We start from the raw sequence: 13,825 nt of genomic DNA, 5'->3' as shown, positions 1-13,825 counted from the left end.
GAAGACATTTCCCCGCATATCAGCCTTTGTCCTGTCCAGGGGCAGTCCAGCGCCGAAATGCTAGGCAATTCTCCTCTGAACAAGAGTACCATCAGTAACCCGATACACGTGTTTCAGCCTTGTTGGGCATCATCAGTGAGGTGAAACTGTTGCCTCTCTAAGAACAGTGAGCAAGGGGACCATGTCTGGATCGCCCTGTTAACTTAGGGTGAAACCCAAAGTTAATTTAAGCAAAACAAAGGGGGGTCTGGGAATCTCTCTACCAGCACGAACACAGCCCAATGACCTGTTCTTGGGTGAATAACCCCTGGGAGAGACTCTACCAAGTCTTTAGCTCACCGTCCCTTTCAGAGAGAAGAAATGTCCCTGCATATCAGTCTTTGTCCTGCCCAGGGGAAGTCCAGCGCCGAAATGCTAGGCAATTCTCCTCTGAACAAGAGTACCATCAGTAACCCCATACACGTGTTTCAGCCTTGTTGGGCATCATCAGTGAGGTGAAACTGTTGCCTCTCTAACAACAGTGAGCAAGGGGTCCACGTCTGGATCACCCTGTTAACTTACGGTGAAACCCAAAATTAATTAAAGCAAAACAAAGGGGGGTCTGGGAACCTCTCTACCAGCACGAACACAGCCCAAAGACCTGTTCTTGGGTGAATAACCCCTGGGAGAGACTCTACCAAGTCTTTGGCTCACTGTCCCTTTCACAGAGAAGAAATTTCCCTGCATATCAGCCTTTGTCCTGCCCAGGGGCAGTCCAGCGCCGAAATGCTAGGCAATTCTCCTCTGAACAAGAGTACCATCAGTAACCCCATACACGTGTTTCAGCCTTGTTGGGCATCATCAGTGAGGTGAAACTGTTGCCTCTCTAAGAACAGTGAGCAAGGGTTCCACGTCTGGATCGCCCTGTTAACTTAGGATGAAACCCAAAGTTAATTTAATCAAAACAAAGGGGGGTCTGGGAATCTCTCTACCTGCACGAACACAGCGCAATGACCTGTTCTTGGGTGAATAACCCCTGGGAGAGACTCTACCAAGTCTTTAGCTCACTGTCCCTTTCACAGAGAAGAAATTTCCCCCCATATCAGCCTTTGTCCTGCCCATGGGCAGTCCAGCGCCGAAATACTAGGCAATTCTCCTCTGAACAAGAGTACCATCAGTAACCCCATATACGTGTTTCAGCCTTGTTGGGCATCATCAGTGAGGTGAAACTGTTGCCTCTCTAAGAACAGTGAGCAAGGGGTCCACGTCTGGATCGCCCTGTTAACTTCGGGTGAAACCCAAAGTTAATTTAATCAAAACAAAGGGGGGTCTGGGAATCTCTCTACCTGCACGAACACAGCCCAATGACCTGTTCTTGGGTGAATAACCCCTGGGAGAGACTCTATCAAGTCTTTAGCTCACTGTCCCTTTCACAGAGGAGAAATTTTCCTGCATATCAGCCTTTGTCCTGCCCAGGGGCAGTCCAGCGCCGAAATGCTAGGCAATTCTCCTCTGAACAAGAGTACCATCAGTAACCCCATACACGTATTTCAGCCTTGTTGGGCATCATCAGTGAGGTGAAACTGTTGCTTTTCTAAGAACAGTGAGCAAGGGGTCCACATCTGAATCATCCTGTTAACTTACGGTGAAACCCAAAGTTAATTTAAGCAAAACAAAGGGGGTTCTGGCAATCTCTCTACCAGCACGAACACAGCCCAATGACCTGTTCTTGGGTGAATAACCCCTGGGAGAGACTCTACCAAGTCTTTAGCTCACTGTCCCTTTCAGAGAGAAGAAATGTCCCTGCATATCAGCCTTTGTCCTGCCCAGGGGCAGTCCAGCGCCGAAATGCTAGGCAATTCTCCTCTGAACAAGAGTACCATCAGTAACCCCATACACGTGTTTCAGCCTTGTTGGGCATCATCAGTGAGGTGAAACTGTTGCCTCTCTAAGAACAGTGAGCAAGGGGCCACGTCTGGATCACCCTGTTAACGTACGGTGAAACCCAAAGTTAATTTAAGCAAAACAAAGAGGGGTCTGGGAATCTTTCTACCAGCACGAACACAGCCCAATGACCTGTTCTTGGGTGAATAACCCCTGAGAGAGACTCTACCAAGTCTTTAGCTCACTGTCCCTTTCACATACAACAAATGTCCCCGCATATCAGCCTTTGTCCTGCCCAGGGGCAGTCCAGTGCCAAAATACTAGGCAATTCTCCTCTGAACAAGAGTACCATCAGTAACCCATACACGTGTTTCAGCCTTGTTGGGCATCATCAGTGAGGTGAAACTGTTGCCTCTCTAAGAACAGTGAGCAAGGGGCCACGTCTGGATCACCCTGTTAACGTACGGTGAAACCCAAAGTTAATTTAAGCAAAACAAAGAGGGGTCTGGGAATCTTTCTACCAGCACGAACACAGCCCAATGACCTGTTCCTGGGTGAATAACACCTGAGAGAGACTCTACCAAGTGTTTAGCTCGCTGTCCCTTTCACAGAAAATAAATTTCCCCGCATATCAGCCTTTGTCCTGCCCAGGGGCAGTCCAGCGTCGAAATGCTAGGCAATTCTCTGAACAAGAGTACCATCAGTAACCCCATACATGTGTTTCAGCCTTGTTGGGCATCATCAGTGAGGTGAAACTGTTGCCTCTCTAAGAACAGTGAGCAAGGGGCCACGTCTGGATCACCCTGTTAACGTACGGTGAAACCCAAAGTTAATTTAAGCAAAACAAAGGGGGGTCTGGGAATCTTTCTACCAGCACGAACACAGCCCAATGACCTGTTCTTGGGTGAATAACCCCTGAGAGAGACTCTACCAAGTCTTTAGCTCACTGTCCCTTTCACATACAACAAATGTCCCCGCATATCAGCCTTTGTCCTGCCCAGGGGCAGTCCAGTGCCAAAATACTAGGCAATTCTCCTCTGAACAAGAGTACCATCAGTAACCCATACACGTGTTTCAGCCTTGTTGGGCATCATCAGTGAGGTGAAACTGTTGCCTCTCTAAGAACAGTGAGCAAGGGTTCCAGGTCTGGATCGCCCTGTTAACTTCGGGTGAAACCCAAAGTTAATTTAATCAAAACAAAGGGGGGTCTGGGAATCTCTCTACCTGCACGAACACAGCGCAATGACCTGTTCTTGGGTGAATAACCCCTGGGAGAGACTCTACCAAGTCTTTAGCTCACTGTCCCTTTCACAGAGAAGAAATTTCCCCGCATATCAGCCTTTGTCCTGCCCAGGGGCAGTCCAGGGCCGAAATGCTAGCCAATTCTCCTCTGAACAAGAGTACCATCAGTAACCCCATACACGTGTTTCAGCCTTGTTGGGTATCATCAGTGAGGTGAAACTGTTGCCTCTCTAAGAACAGTGAGCAAGGGGTCCACATCTGAATCATCCTGTTAACTTACGGTGAAACCCAAAGTTAATTTAAGCAAAACAAAGGGGGTTCTGGGAATCTCTCTACCAGCATGAACACAGCCCAATGACCTGTTCTTGGGTGAATAACCCCTGGGAGAGACGCTACCAAGTCTTTAGCTCACTGTCCCTTTCACAGAGAAGACATTTCCCCGCATATCAGCCTTTGTCCTGTCCAGGGGCAGTCCAGCGCCGAAATGCTAGGCAATTCTCCTCTGAACAAGAGTACCATCAGTAACCCCATACACGTGTTTCAGCCTTGTTGGGCATCATCAGTGAGGTGAAACTGTTGCCTCTCTAAGAACAGTGAGCAAGGGGTCCACGTCTGGATCGCCCTGTTAACTTAGGATGAAACCCAAAGTTAATTTAAGCAAAACAAAGGGGGGTCTGGGAATCTCTCTACCAGCACGAACACAGCCCAATGACATGTTCTTGGGTGAATAACCCCTGGGAGAGACTCTACCAAGTCTTTAGCTCACTGTCCCTTTCAGAGAGAAGAAATGTCCCTGCATATCAGCCTTTGTCCTGCCCAGGGGCAGTCCAGCGCCGAAATGCTAGGCAATTCTCCTCTGAACAAGAGTACCATCAGTAACCCCATACACGTGTTTCAGCCTTGTTGGGCATCATCAGTGAGGTGAAACTGTTGCCTCTCTAAGAACAGTGAGCAAGGGGTCCACGTCTGGATCACCCTGTTAACTTACGGTGAAACCCAAAGTTAATTTAAGCAAAACAAAGGGGGGTCTGGGAATCTTTCTACCAGCACGAACACAGCCCAATGACCTGTTCTTGGGTGAATAACCCCTAGGAGAGACTCTACCAAGTCTTTAGCTCACTGTCCCTTTCACAGAGGAGAAATTTCCCTGCATATCAGCCTTTGTCCTGCCCATTTGCAGGTCAACGCCGAAATGCTAGGCAATTCTCCTCTGAACAAGAGTACCATCAGTAACCCCATACACGTATTTCAGCCTTGTTGGGCATCATCAGTGAGGTGAAACTGTTGCTTCTCTAAGAACAGTGAGCAAGGGGTCCACATCTGGATCATCCTGTTAACTTACGGTGAAACCCAAAGTTAATTTAAGCAAAACCAAGGGGGGTCTGGGAATCTCTCTACCAGCACGAACACAGCCCAATGACCTGTTCTTGGGTGAATAACCCCTGGGAGAGACTCTACCAAGTCTTTAGCTCACTGTCCCTTTCACAGAGGAGAAATTTCCCTGCATATCAACCTTTGTCCTGCCCAGGGGCAGTCCAGTGCCGAAATGCTAGGCAATTCTCCTCTGAACAAGAGTACCATCAGTAACCCCATACACGTATTTCAGCCTTGTTGGGCATCATCAGTGAGGTGAAACTGTTGCTTCTCTAAGAACAGTGAGCAAGGGGTCCACGTCTGGATCACCCTGTTAACTTCGGGTGAAACCCAAAGTTAATTTAATCAAAACAAAGGGGGGTCTGGGAATCTCTCTACCTGCACGAACACAGCGCAATGACCTGTTCTTGGGTGAATAACCCCTGGGAGAGACTCTACCAAATCTTTAGCTCACTGTCCCTTTCACAGAGAAGAAATTTCCCCACATATCAGCCTTTGTCCTGCCCAGGGGCAGTCCAGCGCCGAAATACTAGGCAATTCTCCTCTGAACAAGAGTACCATCAGTAACCCCATACACGTGTTTCAGCCTTGTTGGGCATCATCAGTGAGGTGAAACTGTTGCCTCTCTAAGAACAGTGAGCAAGGAGTCCACGTCTGCATCGCCCTGTTAACTTAGGGTGAAACCCAAAGTTAATTTAAGCAAAACAAAATTGGGGTCTGGGAATCTCTCTACCAGCACGAACACCGCCCAATGACCTGTTCTTGGGTGAATAAGCCCTGGGAGAGACTCTACCAAGTCTTTAGCTCACTGTCCCTTTCACAGAGAAGAAATTTCCCCCCATATCAGCCTTTGTCCTGCCCAGGGGCAGTCCAGCGCCAAAATACTAGGCAATTCTCCTCTGAACAAGAGTACCATCAGTAACCCCATACACGTTTTTCAGCCTTGTTGGGCATCATCAGTGAGGTGAAACTGTTACCTCTCTAAGAACAGTGAGCAAGGGCAAGGGGTCCACGTCTGGATCGCCCTGTTAACTTAGGGTGAAACCCAAAGTTAATTTAAGCAAAACCAAGGGGGGTCTGGGAATCTCTCTACCAGCACGAACACAGCCCAATGACCTGTTCTTGGGTGAATAACCCCTGGGAGAGACTCTACCAAGGCTTTGGCTCGCTGTCCCTTTCACAGAGAAGACATTTCCCTGCATATCAGCCTTTGTCCTGTCCAGGGGCAGTCCAGCGCCAAAATGCTAGGCAATTCTCCTCTGAACAAGAGTACCATCAGTAACCCCATACACGTGTTTCAGCCTTGTTGGGCATCGTCAGTGAGGTGAAACTGTTGCCTCTCTAAGAACAGTGAGCAAGGGGTACACGTCTGGATCGACCTGTTAACTTAGGGTGAAACCCAAAATTAATTTAAGCAAAACAAAGGGGGGTCTGGGAATCTCTCTACCAGCACAAACACAGCCCAATGACCTGTTCTTGGGTGAATAACCCCTGGGAGAGACTCTACCAAGTCTTTGGCTCACTGTCGCTTTCACAGAGAAGAAATTTCCCTGCATATCAGCCTTTGTCCTGCCCAGGGGCAGTCCAGCGACGAAATGCTAGGCAATTCTCTGAACAAGAGTACCATCAGTAACCCCATACACGTGTTTCAGCCTTGTTGGGCATCATCAGTGAGGTGAAACTGTTGCCTCTCTAAGAACAGTGAGCAAGGGGTCCACGTCTGGATCGCCCTGTTATCTTCGGGTGAAACCCAAAGTTAATTTATTCAAAACAAAGGGGGGTCTGGGAATCTCTCTACCTGCACGAACACAGCGCAATGACCTGTTCTTGGGTGAATAACCCCTGGGAGAGACTCTACCAAGTCTTTAGCTCACTGTCCCTTTCACAGAGAAGAAATTTCCCCGCATATCAGCCTTTGTCCTGCCCAGGGGCAGTCCAGCGCCGAAATGCTAGCCAATTCTCCTCTGAACAAGAGTACCATCAGTGTGGCGTTGCCCCGTAAGGGTATGCGCACGCGGCGGCGTGACGTTGCACGTCGCCGCGTGCGGCTTAAATAAACGGGGCGTTCCCGGCCGCGGCAGAGCGACCGGGGAGCCCGAACTACACAGACGTGTCCCGAGTGAGGTCTGTGGGTTGAGGGGCTCACGGGCACGCACGGGGGTGCTGACCGACCCCCAACAGTGGCGACGAGTGGTACTGGACGCCCGGGCCCGGCGGTGAGAGCCATCCCGGAATTTTTCTCCATACGTCGGAACATCCGCGGATGTTTCGTCTCACGCCGTGGCCGCGGACCATACACGCGGCTGGCGGCCATTTTGCACACATGGTTGCGGAACTTCCAAGAGCTCCGGTTTGGAGTCGGAAGGTGATCCGAGCCAAATTTTTGGACATGCTGACTGCGGGCAGCCTAACCTGCAGGCCCATGCCTGGGTTTTGATGTTTTGACCAATTTTGGGTCTCTGACGTCGTGTGATAGCTGGGAGAAGGACTGAGGTGGCTGGGCCTTCTCAGCCCGCTCCAATTTTTCGAGCTTAATTTTTGGAACATCCATTTCAAGGTGGTATGAGGCAGTGTCTCTCTGTCGCATTTTTCTTTAACCCCTTCATCATCACGAGGGTGGTGGCAGTGTGGGGAGAGGACTGAGTTGCGGCCCTCAGGACTGGAACGAGGGTGCCTGTGCGCTTGGTCCTATGAGTGACATCGGCGCCCTGGAGGGTGCAGCTGCCACGACCTCGGAGGATTCACAGGACGAAGGCTTGGCAGATCTATTTCGGCAGAATCCCCCACAGCCACCACCACCTGCAACATCTGGACTGCCGAGACCCGCGGTAGGTGCCACCGCTCCCCCGAATCAGCCAGGACCTGGGGTCTTGCAGGGCGCTCAACCACCTCCTCTGGCCATGGCCCAGGCCAGGGCGCAAGCAGCCCTGCAGCCCATTCCAGAATTTGATACCACGGGTCCCCCGTCCAGCCTGGGCCCCCGGTGGAGAAGATGGATCGGACGCCTGGACATGTACTTCAGGGCCGCCCAGGTGACGGACAATGACAGTATGGTAGCCACTATGTTATATTCAGCGGGAGCCTCTATCCATGAGATATTTGAATCGCTGACTCCGGTGGACAACTCCTATGACCAAGCCAAAGCCGCTCTCCTCGCACACTTCATTCCCCTTGCCAACGTGGACTACGAGAGATTCGTCATGCTGTCGGCCAGGCAAAAGGAGGATGAAACTCTGGACACCTTCTATAGTCGCCTGCGCCGCCTCTCCCAAGGGTGTGCGTGGGGGGATGCGGAGGACATGATGCGGACCATGTTAATCCAGGCTTGTTCATCTGGCAAATTGAGGCGGCAGGTCCTGAGAGAGCCCGGCCTCACTCTACCCCGCATTCTTGAGCTGGGGCGTTGTCATGAGGTAGCCGAGGCCCTTGCCAACAAAATGGAAGCCGGATCCCGCGCCGCGCGGCCTGAAGAGGTGTGCGCCGTCTGGCGGGGCGGCAGAGGGGTGCGAAGGCCCGGTGGAGCTGCCAGAGACAGAGCAGGAAAGCCTGTGGAGTCATGCCAAAAGTGCGGCTATGACCTCCCCCACTCATCGGAATGTATGGCAATAGGGAAGATCTGTGGCCGCTGTGGGATACCCGACCACTTCTCGAGGGTGTGTAGGGCGGCCCTACCGGTACTGACTCCGAGAGGACAACCCCGACCTTGGACTCCTCGCCAGAATCGCCCGCCCAATGTGGCTCAAGTAGAGCAAATGGAAGAGGATGCGCCGGCGGAGGACGCTGAGGAGGAGGACGAGGAGAACATTTTCTTCGTCTCCAGCATGGAAGTCCTCAAAGGGAGGAGCAGGAGACAGCCGAGATGCGTCGTGGAAGTGAACTGCTCGCCTGTCCCGGTGCTGGTCGACACTGGGGCATCAGTCAACGTAATGGCGAGAGGACACTATGCCCTGCTGAAACCACCACCGAGTCTGTCGACGCCGAGGGCCCGCATCTTTGCATTTGGGGGGCGGGAGCCCTCACCACTGGACGGTGCATTCGTTGCAAAGGTGGAGCATGATGGGTCCATGATCAAGGCCCGCTTCTACGTGACTCCAGTGAGCAGCAACACCCTGCTGAGTTGTGCGGCGGCGGAGGCTCTTGGCATCGTGAGTTTCGCATACTCAGTTTACTTAGAAGACATAAACGACCTGTTGGACAAGTATGCTGCCATCTTTAAGGGTATTGGGAGAATGAATGGTGACCCGGTGAGGCTCCACATTGATGAGTCGGTGCAGTCGGTGGCTCTGAAGCATAGGAGGATCCCTTTCCACCTGAGGGACCAGGTTGACAAGGAACTAGGCAACCTGGTGAATCTGGACATAATCGAGAAGGTGGAGGGCCCAACACCCTGGGTGTCCCCCATCGTGGTTGCGAGGAAACCGAAACAGCCAGATTCTGTCCGTATCTGTGTGGACATGAGGTTGCCCAACAAGGCCATCAGGAGGGAACGGCACCTGACCCCGACCATCGATGACATAATTGCAGAAGTGCAGGGGGCAAGGTTCTTCTCCAAATTGGACCTACGAGCCGGATACCATCAAGTTGTCCTCCACCCGGAGTCCCGCTACATCACGACCTTCACCACCCACAGGGGGCTCTATCGATACAAGCGGCTGAGCTTCGGAGTATCGTCAGCAGCCGAAGTGTTTCAGAACATAATTCGAGGCGCCCTCGCAGATCTGGAGGGCGTCCTCAACATTAGTGACGATATTCTGGTCTTCGCCAAGACTGAGCTGGACCATCTGAAACGCCTTGCCAAGACCCTCGAGAGGCTGCAGTCGCTGGGGCTCACCCTCCACAAGGACAAATGCGAATTCCTCCGCCCAACCATTGAGTTCTTTGGGTTCATATTTAAGGAGGGCGGTGTGTCGCCGGACCCGAGGAAAGTCTGTGACATCAAGACGGCACGACCGCCTGAATCGGCATCGGACGTGCAAAGCTTCCTGGGTATGGTGACATACTGCGGGCGTTTCATCCAGAACCTGGCCTCGAGATCGGAGCCACTCAGGGCCCTGACAAAGAAGGAAACAGCTTGGCAGTGGGGTCCGTTGGAGCAGTTGGCGTTTGAGGACATTAAGGGCGCCCTGACGGCAGAGGATACCATGGCCTTCTTCGACCCGGCCCTTGAGTCGGAAATTGTTGTGGACGCAAGCCCATTCGGTCTGGGAGCTGTGCTCACTCAGGTGGGCCGAGATGGAAGGATCAGACCCGTGGCCTACGCCAGCAAAGCCCTCTCAGAAACCGAACAGAGGTATTCCCAGATAGAACGCGAAGCCCTGGCCGTCCTGTGGGGCTGTAGGCATTTTCGTCTGTATGTGCTGGGAAGACCTGTAACGGTGGTGACTGACCATAAGCCGCTGCTCCCGATCATGGCTGGATCATCATCGAAGCCGCCGGCCAGAATCGAGAGGTGGATGCTGGCCCTCTTGGAGTATGGCGTCACCCTGATCTACCGGCCGGGTGCCAACAATGCGGCTGACTACCTGTCCCGACACCCGGGAGGTAGTGGAGGACCAGTGCAAGACTCCTGCGCCGAAGAAGCCGACGACCACATCAGAATGGTGGTAGAGGGTGCCACCCCCAACGCGATGCCGCTACCAGAACTGGAGGCTGCCGCGGCCAATGACGAGTGCTTCCGGATATTGAGGAACTCGATGAGGTCGGGATCCTGGAAGTCCGTGCTGGAGTTGGTGGCGGGGCGCACTCAAGAGGCCAAAGTGACCCTAGAGCAACTCTGGAAAGTGAAGGACGAGCTGTCCTTCTCGGAGTCAGGCCTTCTGCTGCGGGGTGATCGCCTGGTGGTGCCGGGTTCCAAAGTCAATGAGGTCATCAATCTGGCACACCAGGGACACCAAGGAGCCGCCAAGACGAAGGCGAGACTGAGGCTGAAGGTGTGGTTCCCCGAGCTAGAGAGGAAGGTGGACGACTTCGTGGCGGCCTGCGTGTGGTGCCAGGCGGCCTCCCCGGTGCAGCGTGAACCGGAGATCGAGGTGATGCCACGAGGGTCCCGGCCGTGGGAGATCGTACATGCGGATTTTGGATCCACAGCAGTGGGCACCCACTTCCTGGCCATAGTGGACGAATACTCCCGGTACCCCGAAGTAGAGTTCGTTGAGTCAGTGGCGTTTGAGCACGTGGTGGGAGCAGTGGAGAAGATCTTTGCCACCCATGGTTTTCCAATGACTCTATGCTCGGACAATGGGTCCCCATTCCAGAGTGCACGGTTCTCGGAGTTCCTGGAGAGCTGCGGAGTGATACACAGGAAGGTATCCCTGCTGTGGCCCTGTGCGAACGGGGACGCGGAGCGGCTGATGAGAACACTGAATAAAACATTCCGGATAGCCCAAGGGCAGGGCCAGCCCCTCCAGCGGGCACTATACCAGTTCCTGAGGGTATACCGCACCACCCCACACGCCTCGACTGGGGTTGCCCCAGCGGAAGTCTTATTCCGACGATGCCCCCGAGGCCTCCTGCCGGAGGTACCAGAAAAGGAGCCAGGCGTGATAGACGATCAACGGGTGGACGCTGAGCGACAGACACGGACACACCAGGAAAATCTCCGGCGGGGTCTCCGTCCGCAGCGGCTGGAGCCGGGTGACGAGGTACTGATCCGGAATCGACATCCTCATGGCAAGCTCTCGCTCCCGTATGAACCGGATCCACTGGATGTGGTTGCCGTGAAAGGGTCAATGGTGACGGTCTCGGATGGGAAATCGGCCGTCACTCGGAATGTGAGTTTCTTTAAGAAGCTGGGTACTTTCGAGCTGAGCTCCCGCCAGACCCGGATGAGGTGGACCTCCCGGATGAAGGCACGCCCCGGGGGGAAATCCCGGTGTCGCCAGATCGAGGGACTGGAACCATGGGAAGTCCTGCGGTGGAGGTAGGCGGGAGGTACCCCCAGAGGGCTGGGCGAGGGAAACCTGCCTACCTCGGTGACTATATACTAGGACCGATTGAGTGCGTTCCGGAGTGAGGCGACCCGGGTGGCTGATATTAAAGGGGCATGGGCTCTGAGCTTTCAATTGTTGTTTTGTGTGCAGTGCAATATTTAGAAGTGTGTGTTATTGTTGTTCCTCCCGAAAAAGGAGGAGTGTGGCGTTGCCCCGTAAGGGTATGCGCACGCAGCGGCGTGACGTTGCACGTCGCCGCGTGCGGCTTAAATAAACGGGGCGTTCCCGGCCGCGGCAGAGCGACCGGGGAGCCCGAACTACACAGACGTGTCCCGAGTGAGGTCTGTGGGTTGAGGGGCTCACGGGCACGCACGGGGGTGCTGACCGACCCCCAACAATCAGTAACCCCATACACGTGTTTCAGCCTTGTTGGGCATCATCAGTGAGGGGAAACTGTTGCCTCTCTAAGAACAGGGAGCAAGGGGTCCACGTCTGGATCGCCCAGTTAACTTAGGGTGAAACCCAAAGTTAATTTAAGCAAAACAAAGGGGGGTCTGGGAATCTCTCTACCAGCACGAACACAGCCCAATGACCTGTTCTTGGGTGAATAACCCCTGGGAGAGACTCTACCAAGTCTTTAGCTCACTGTCCCTTTCACAGAGAAGAAATTTCCCCCCATATCAGCCTTTGTCCTGCCCAGGGGCAGTCCAGCGCCGAAATACTAGGCAATTCTCCTCTGAACAAGAGTACCATCAGTAACCCCATAGACGTATTTCAGCCTTGTTGGGCATCATCAGTGAGGTGAAACTGTTGCCTCTCTAAGACCAGTGAACAAGGGGTCCACATCTGGATCACCCTGTTAACTTACGGTGAAACCCAAAGTTAATTTAAGCAAAACAAAGGGGGTTCTGGGAATCTCTCTACCAGCGCGAACACAGCCCAATGACCTGTTCTTGGGTGAATAATCCCTGGGAGAGACTCTACCAAGTCTTTAGCTCACTGTCCCTTTCAGAGAGAAGAAATGTCCCTGCATATCAGCCTTTGTCCTGCCCAGGGGCAGTCCAGCGCCGAAATGCTAGGCAATTCTCTGAACAAGAGTACCATCAGTAACCCCATAAACGTGTTTCAGCCTTGTTGGGCATCATCAGTGAGGTGAAACTGTTGCCTCTCTAAGAACAGTGAGCAAGGGGTCCACGTCTGGATCGCCCTGTTAAATTCGGGTGAAACCCAAAGTTAATTTAATCAAAACAAAGGGGGGTCTGGGAATCTCTCTACCTGCACGAACACAGCGCAATGACCTGTTCTTGGGTGAATAACCCCTGGGAGAGACTCTATCAAGTCTTTAGCTCACTGTCCCTTTCACAGAGGAGAAATTTCCCTCCATATCAGCCTTTGTCCTGCCCAGGGGCAGTCCAGCGCCGAAATGCTAGGCAATTCTCCTCTGAACAAGAGTACCATCAGTAACCCCATACACGTATTTCAGCCTTGTTGGGCATCATCAGTGAGGTGAAACTGTTGCTTCTCTAAGAACAGTGAGCAAGGGGTCCACATCTGAATCATCCTGTTAACTAACGGTGAAACCCAAAGTTAATTTAAGCAAAACAAAGGGGTTCTGGGAATCTCTCTACCAGCACGAACACAGCCCAATGACCTGTTCTTGGGTGAATAACCCCTGGGAGAGACTCTACCAAGTCTTTAGCTCACTGTCCCTTTCACAGAGAAGACATTTCCCCGCATATCAGCCTTTGTCCTGTCCAGGGGCAGTCCAGCGCCGAAATGCTAGGCAATTCTCCTCTGAACAAGAGTACCATCAGTAACCCCATACACGTGTTTCAGCCTTGTTGGGCATCATCAGTGAGGTGAAACTGTTGCCTCTCTAAGAACAGTGGGCAAGGGGTCCACTTCTGGATCGCCCTGTTAACTTAGGGTGAAACCCAAAGTTAATTTAAGCAAAACAAAGGGGGGTCTGGGAATCTCTCTACCAGCAAGAACACAGCCCAATGACATGTTCTTGGGTGAATAACCCCTGGGAGAGACTCTACCAAGTCTTTAGCTCACTGTCCCTTTCAGAGAGAAGAAATGTCCCTGCATATCAGCCTTTGTCCTGCCCAGGGGCAGTCCAGCGCCGAAATGCTAGGCAATTCTCCTCTGAACAAGAGTACCATCAGTAACCCCATACACGTGTTTCAGCCTTGTTGGGCATCATCAGTGAGGTGAAACTGTTGCCTCTCTAAGAACAGTGAGCAAGGGGTCCACGTCTGGATCACCCTGTTAACTTACGGTGAAACCCAAAGTTAATTTAAGCAAAACAAAGGGGGGTCTGGGAATCTCTCTACCTGCACGAACACAGCCCAATGACCTGTTCCTGGGTGAATAACCCCTGAGAGAGACTCTACCAAGTGTTTAGCTCGCTGTCC

General features: G+C 52.8%; 1 protein-coding gene across 1 annotated transcript in view; it reads left to right on the top strand.

The window, feature by feature from the left end:
• Positions 1-13,825, top strand: part of LOC138505088 (sperm-specific sodium:proton exchanger-like) — a 761,779-nt gene that overhangs the window by 491,722 nt on the left and 256,232 nt on the right. The window lies entirely within an intron of this gene.

This window comes from Ambystoma mexicanum, chromosome 11 (assembly GCF_040938575.1).
Source record: "Ambystoma mexicanum isolate Mex_15411 chromosome 11, UKY_AmexF1_1, whole genome shotgun sequence".
Taxonomy (NCBI): domain Eukaryota; kingdom Metazoa; phylum Chordata; class Amphibia; order Caudata; family Ambystomatidae; genus Ambystoma; species Ambystoma mexicanum.
Note: the sequence above shows the minus strand (reverse complement) of the source record. Positions and strands in the feature narration are given on the sequence as shown.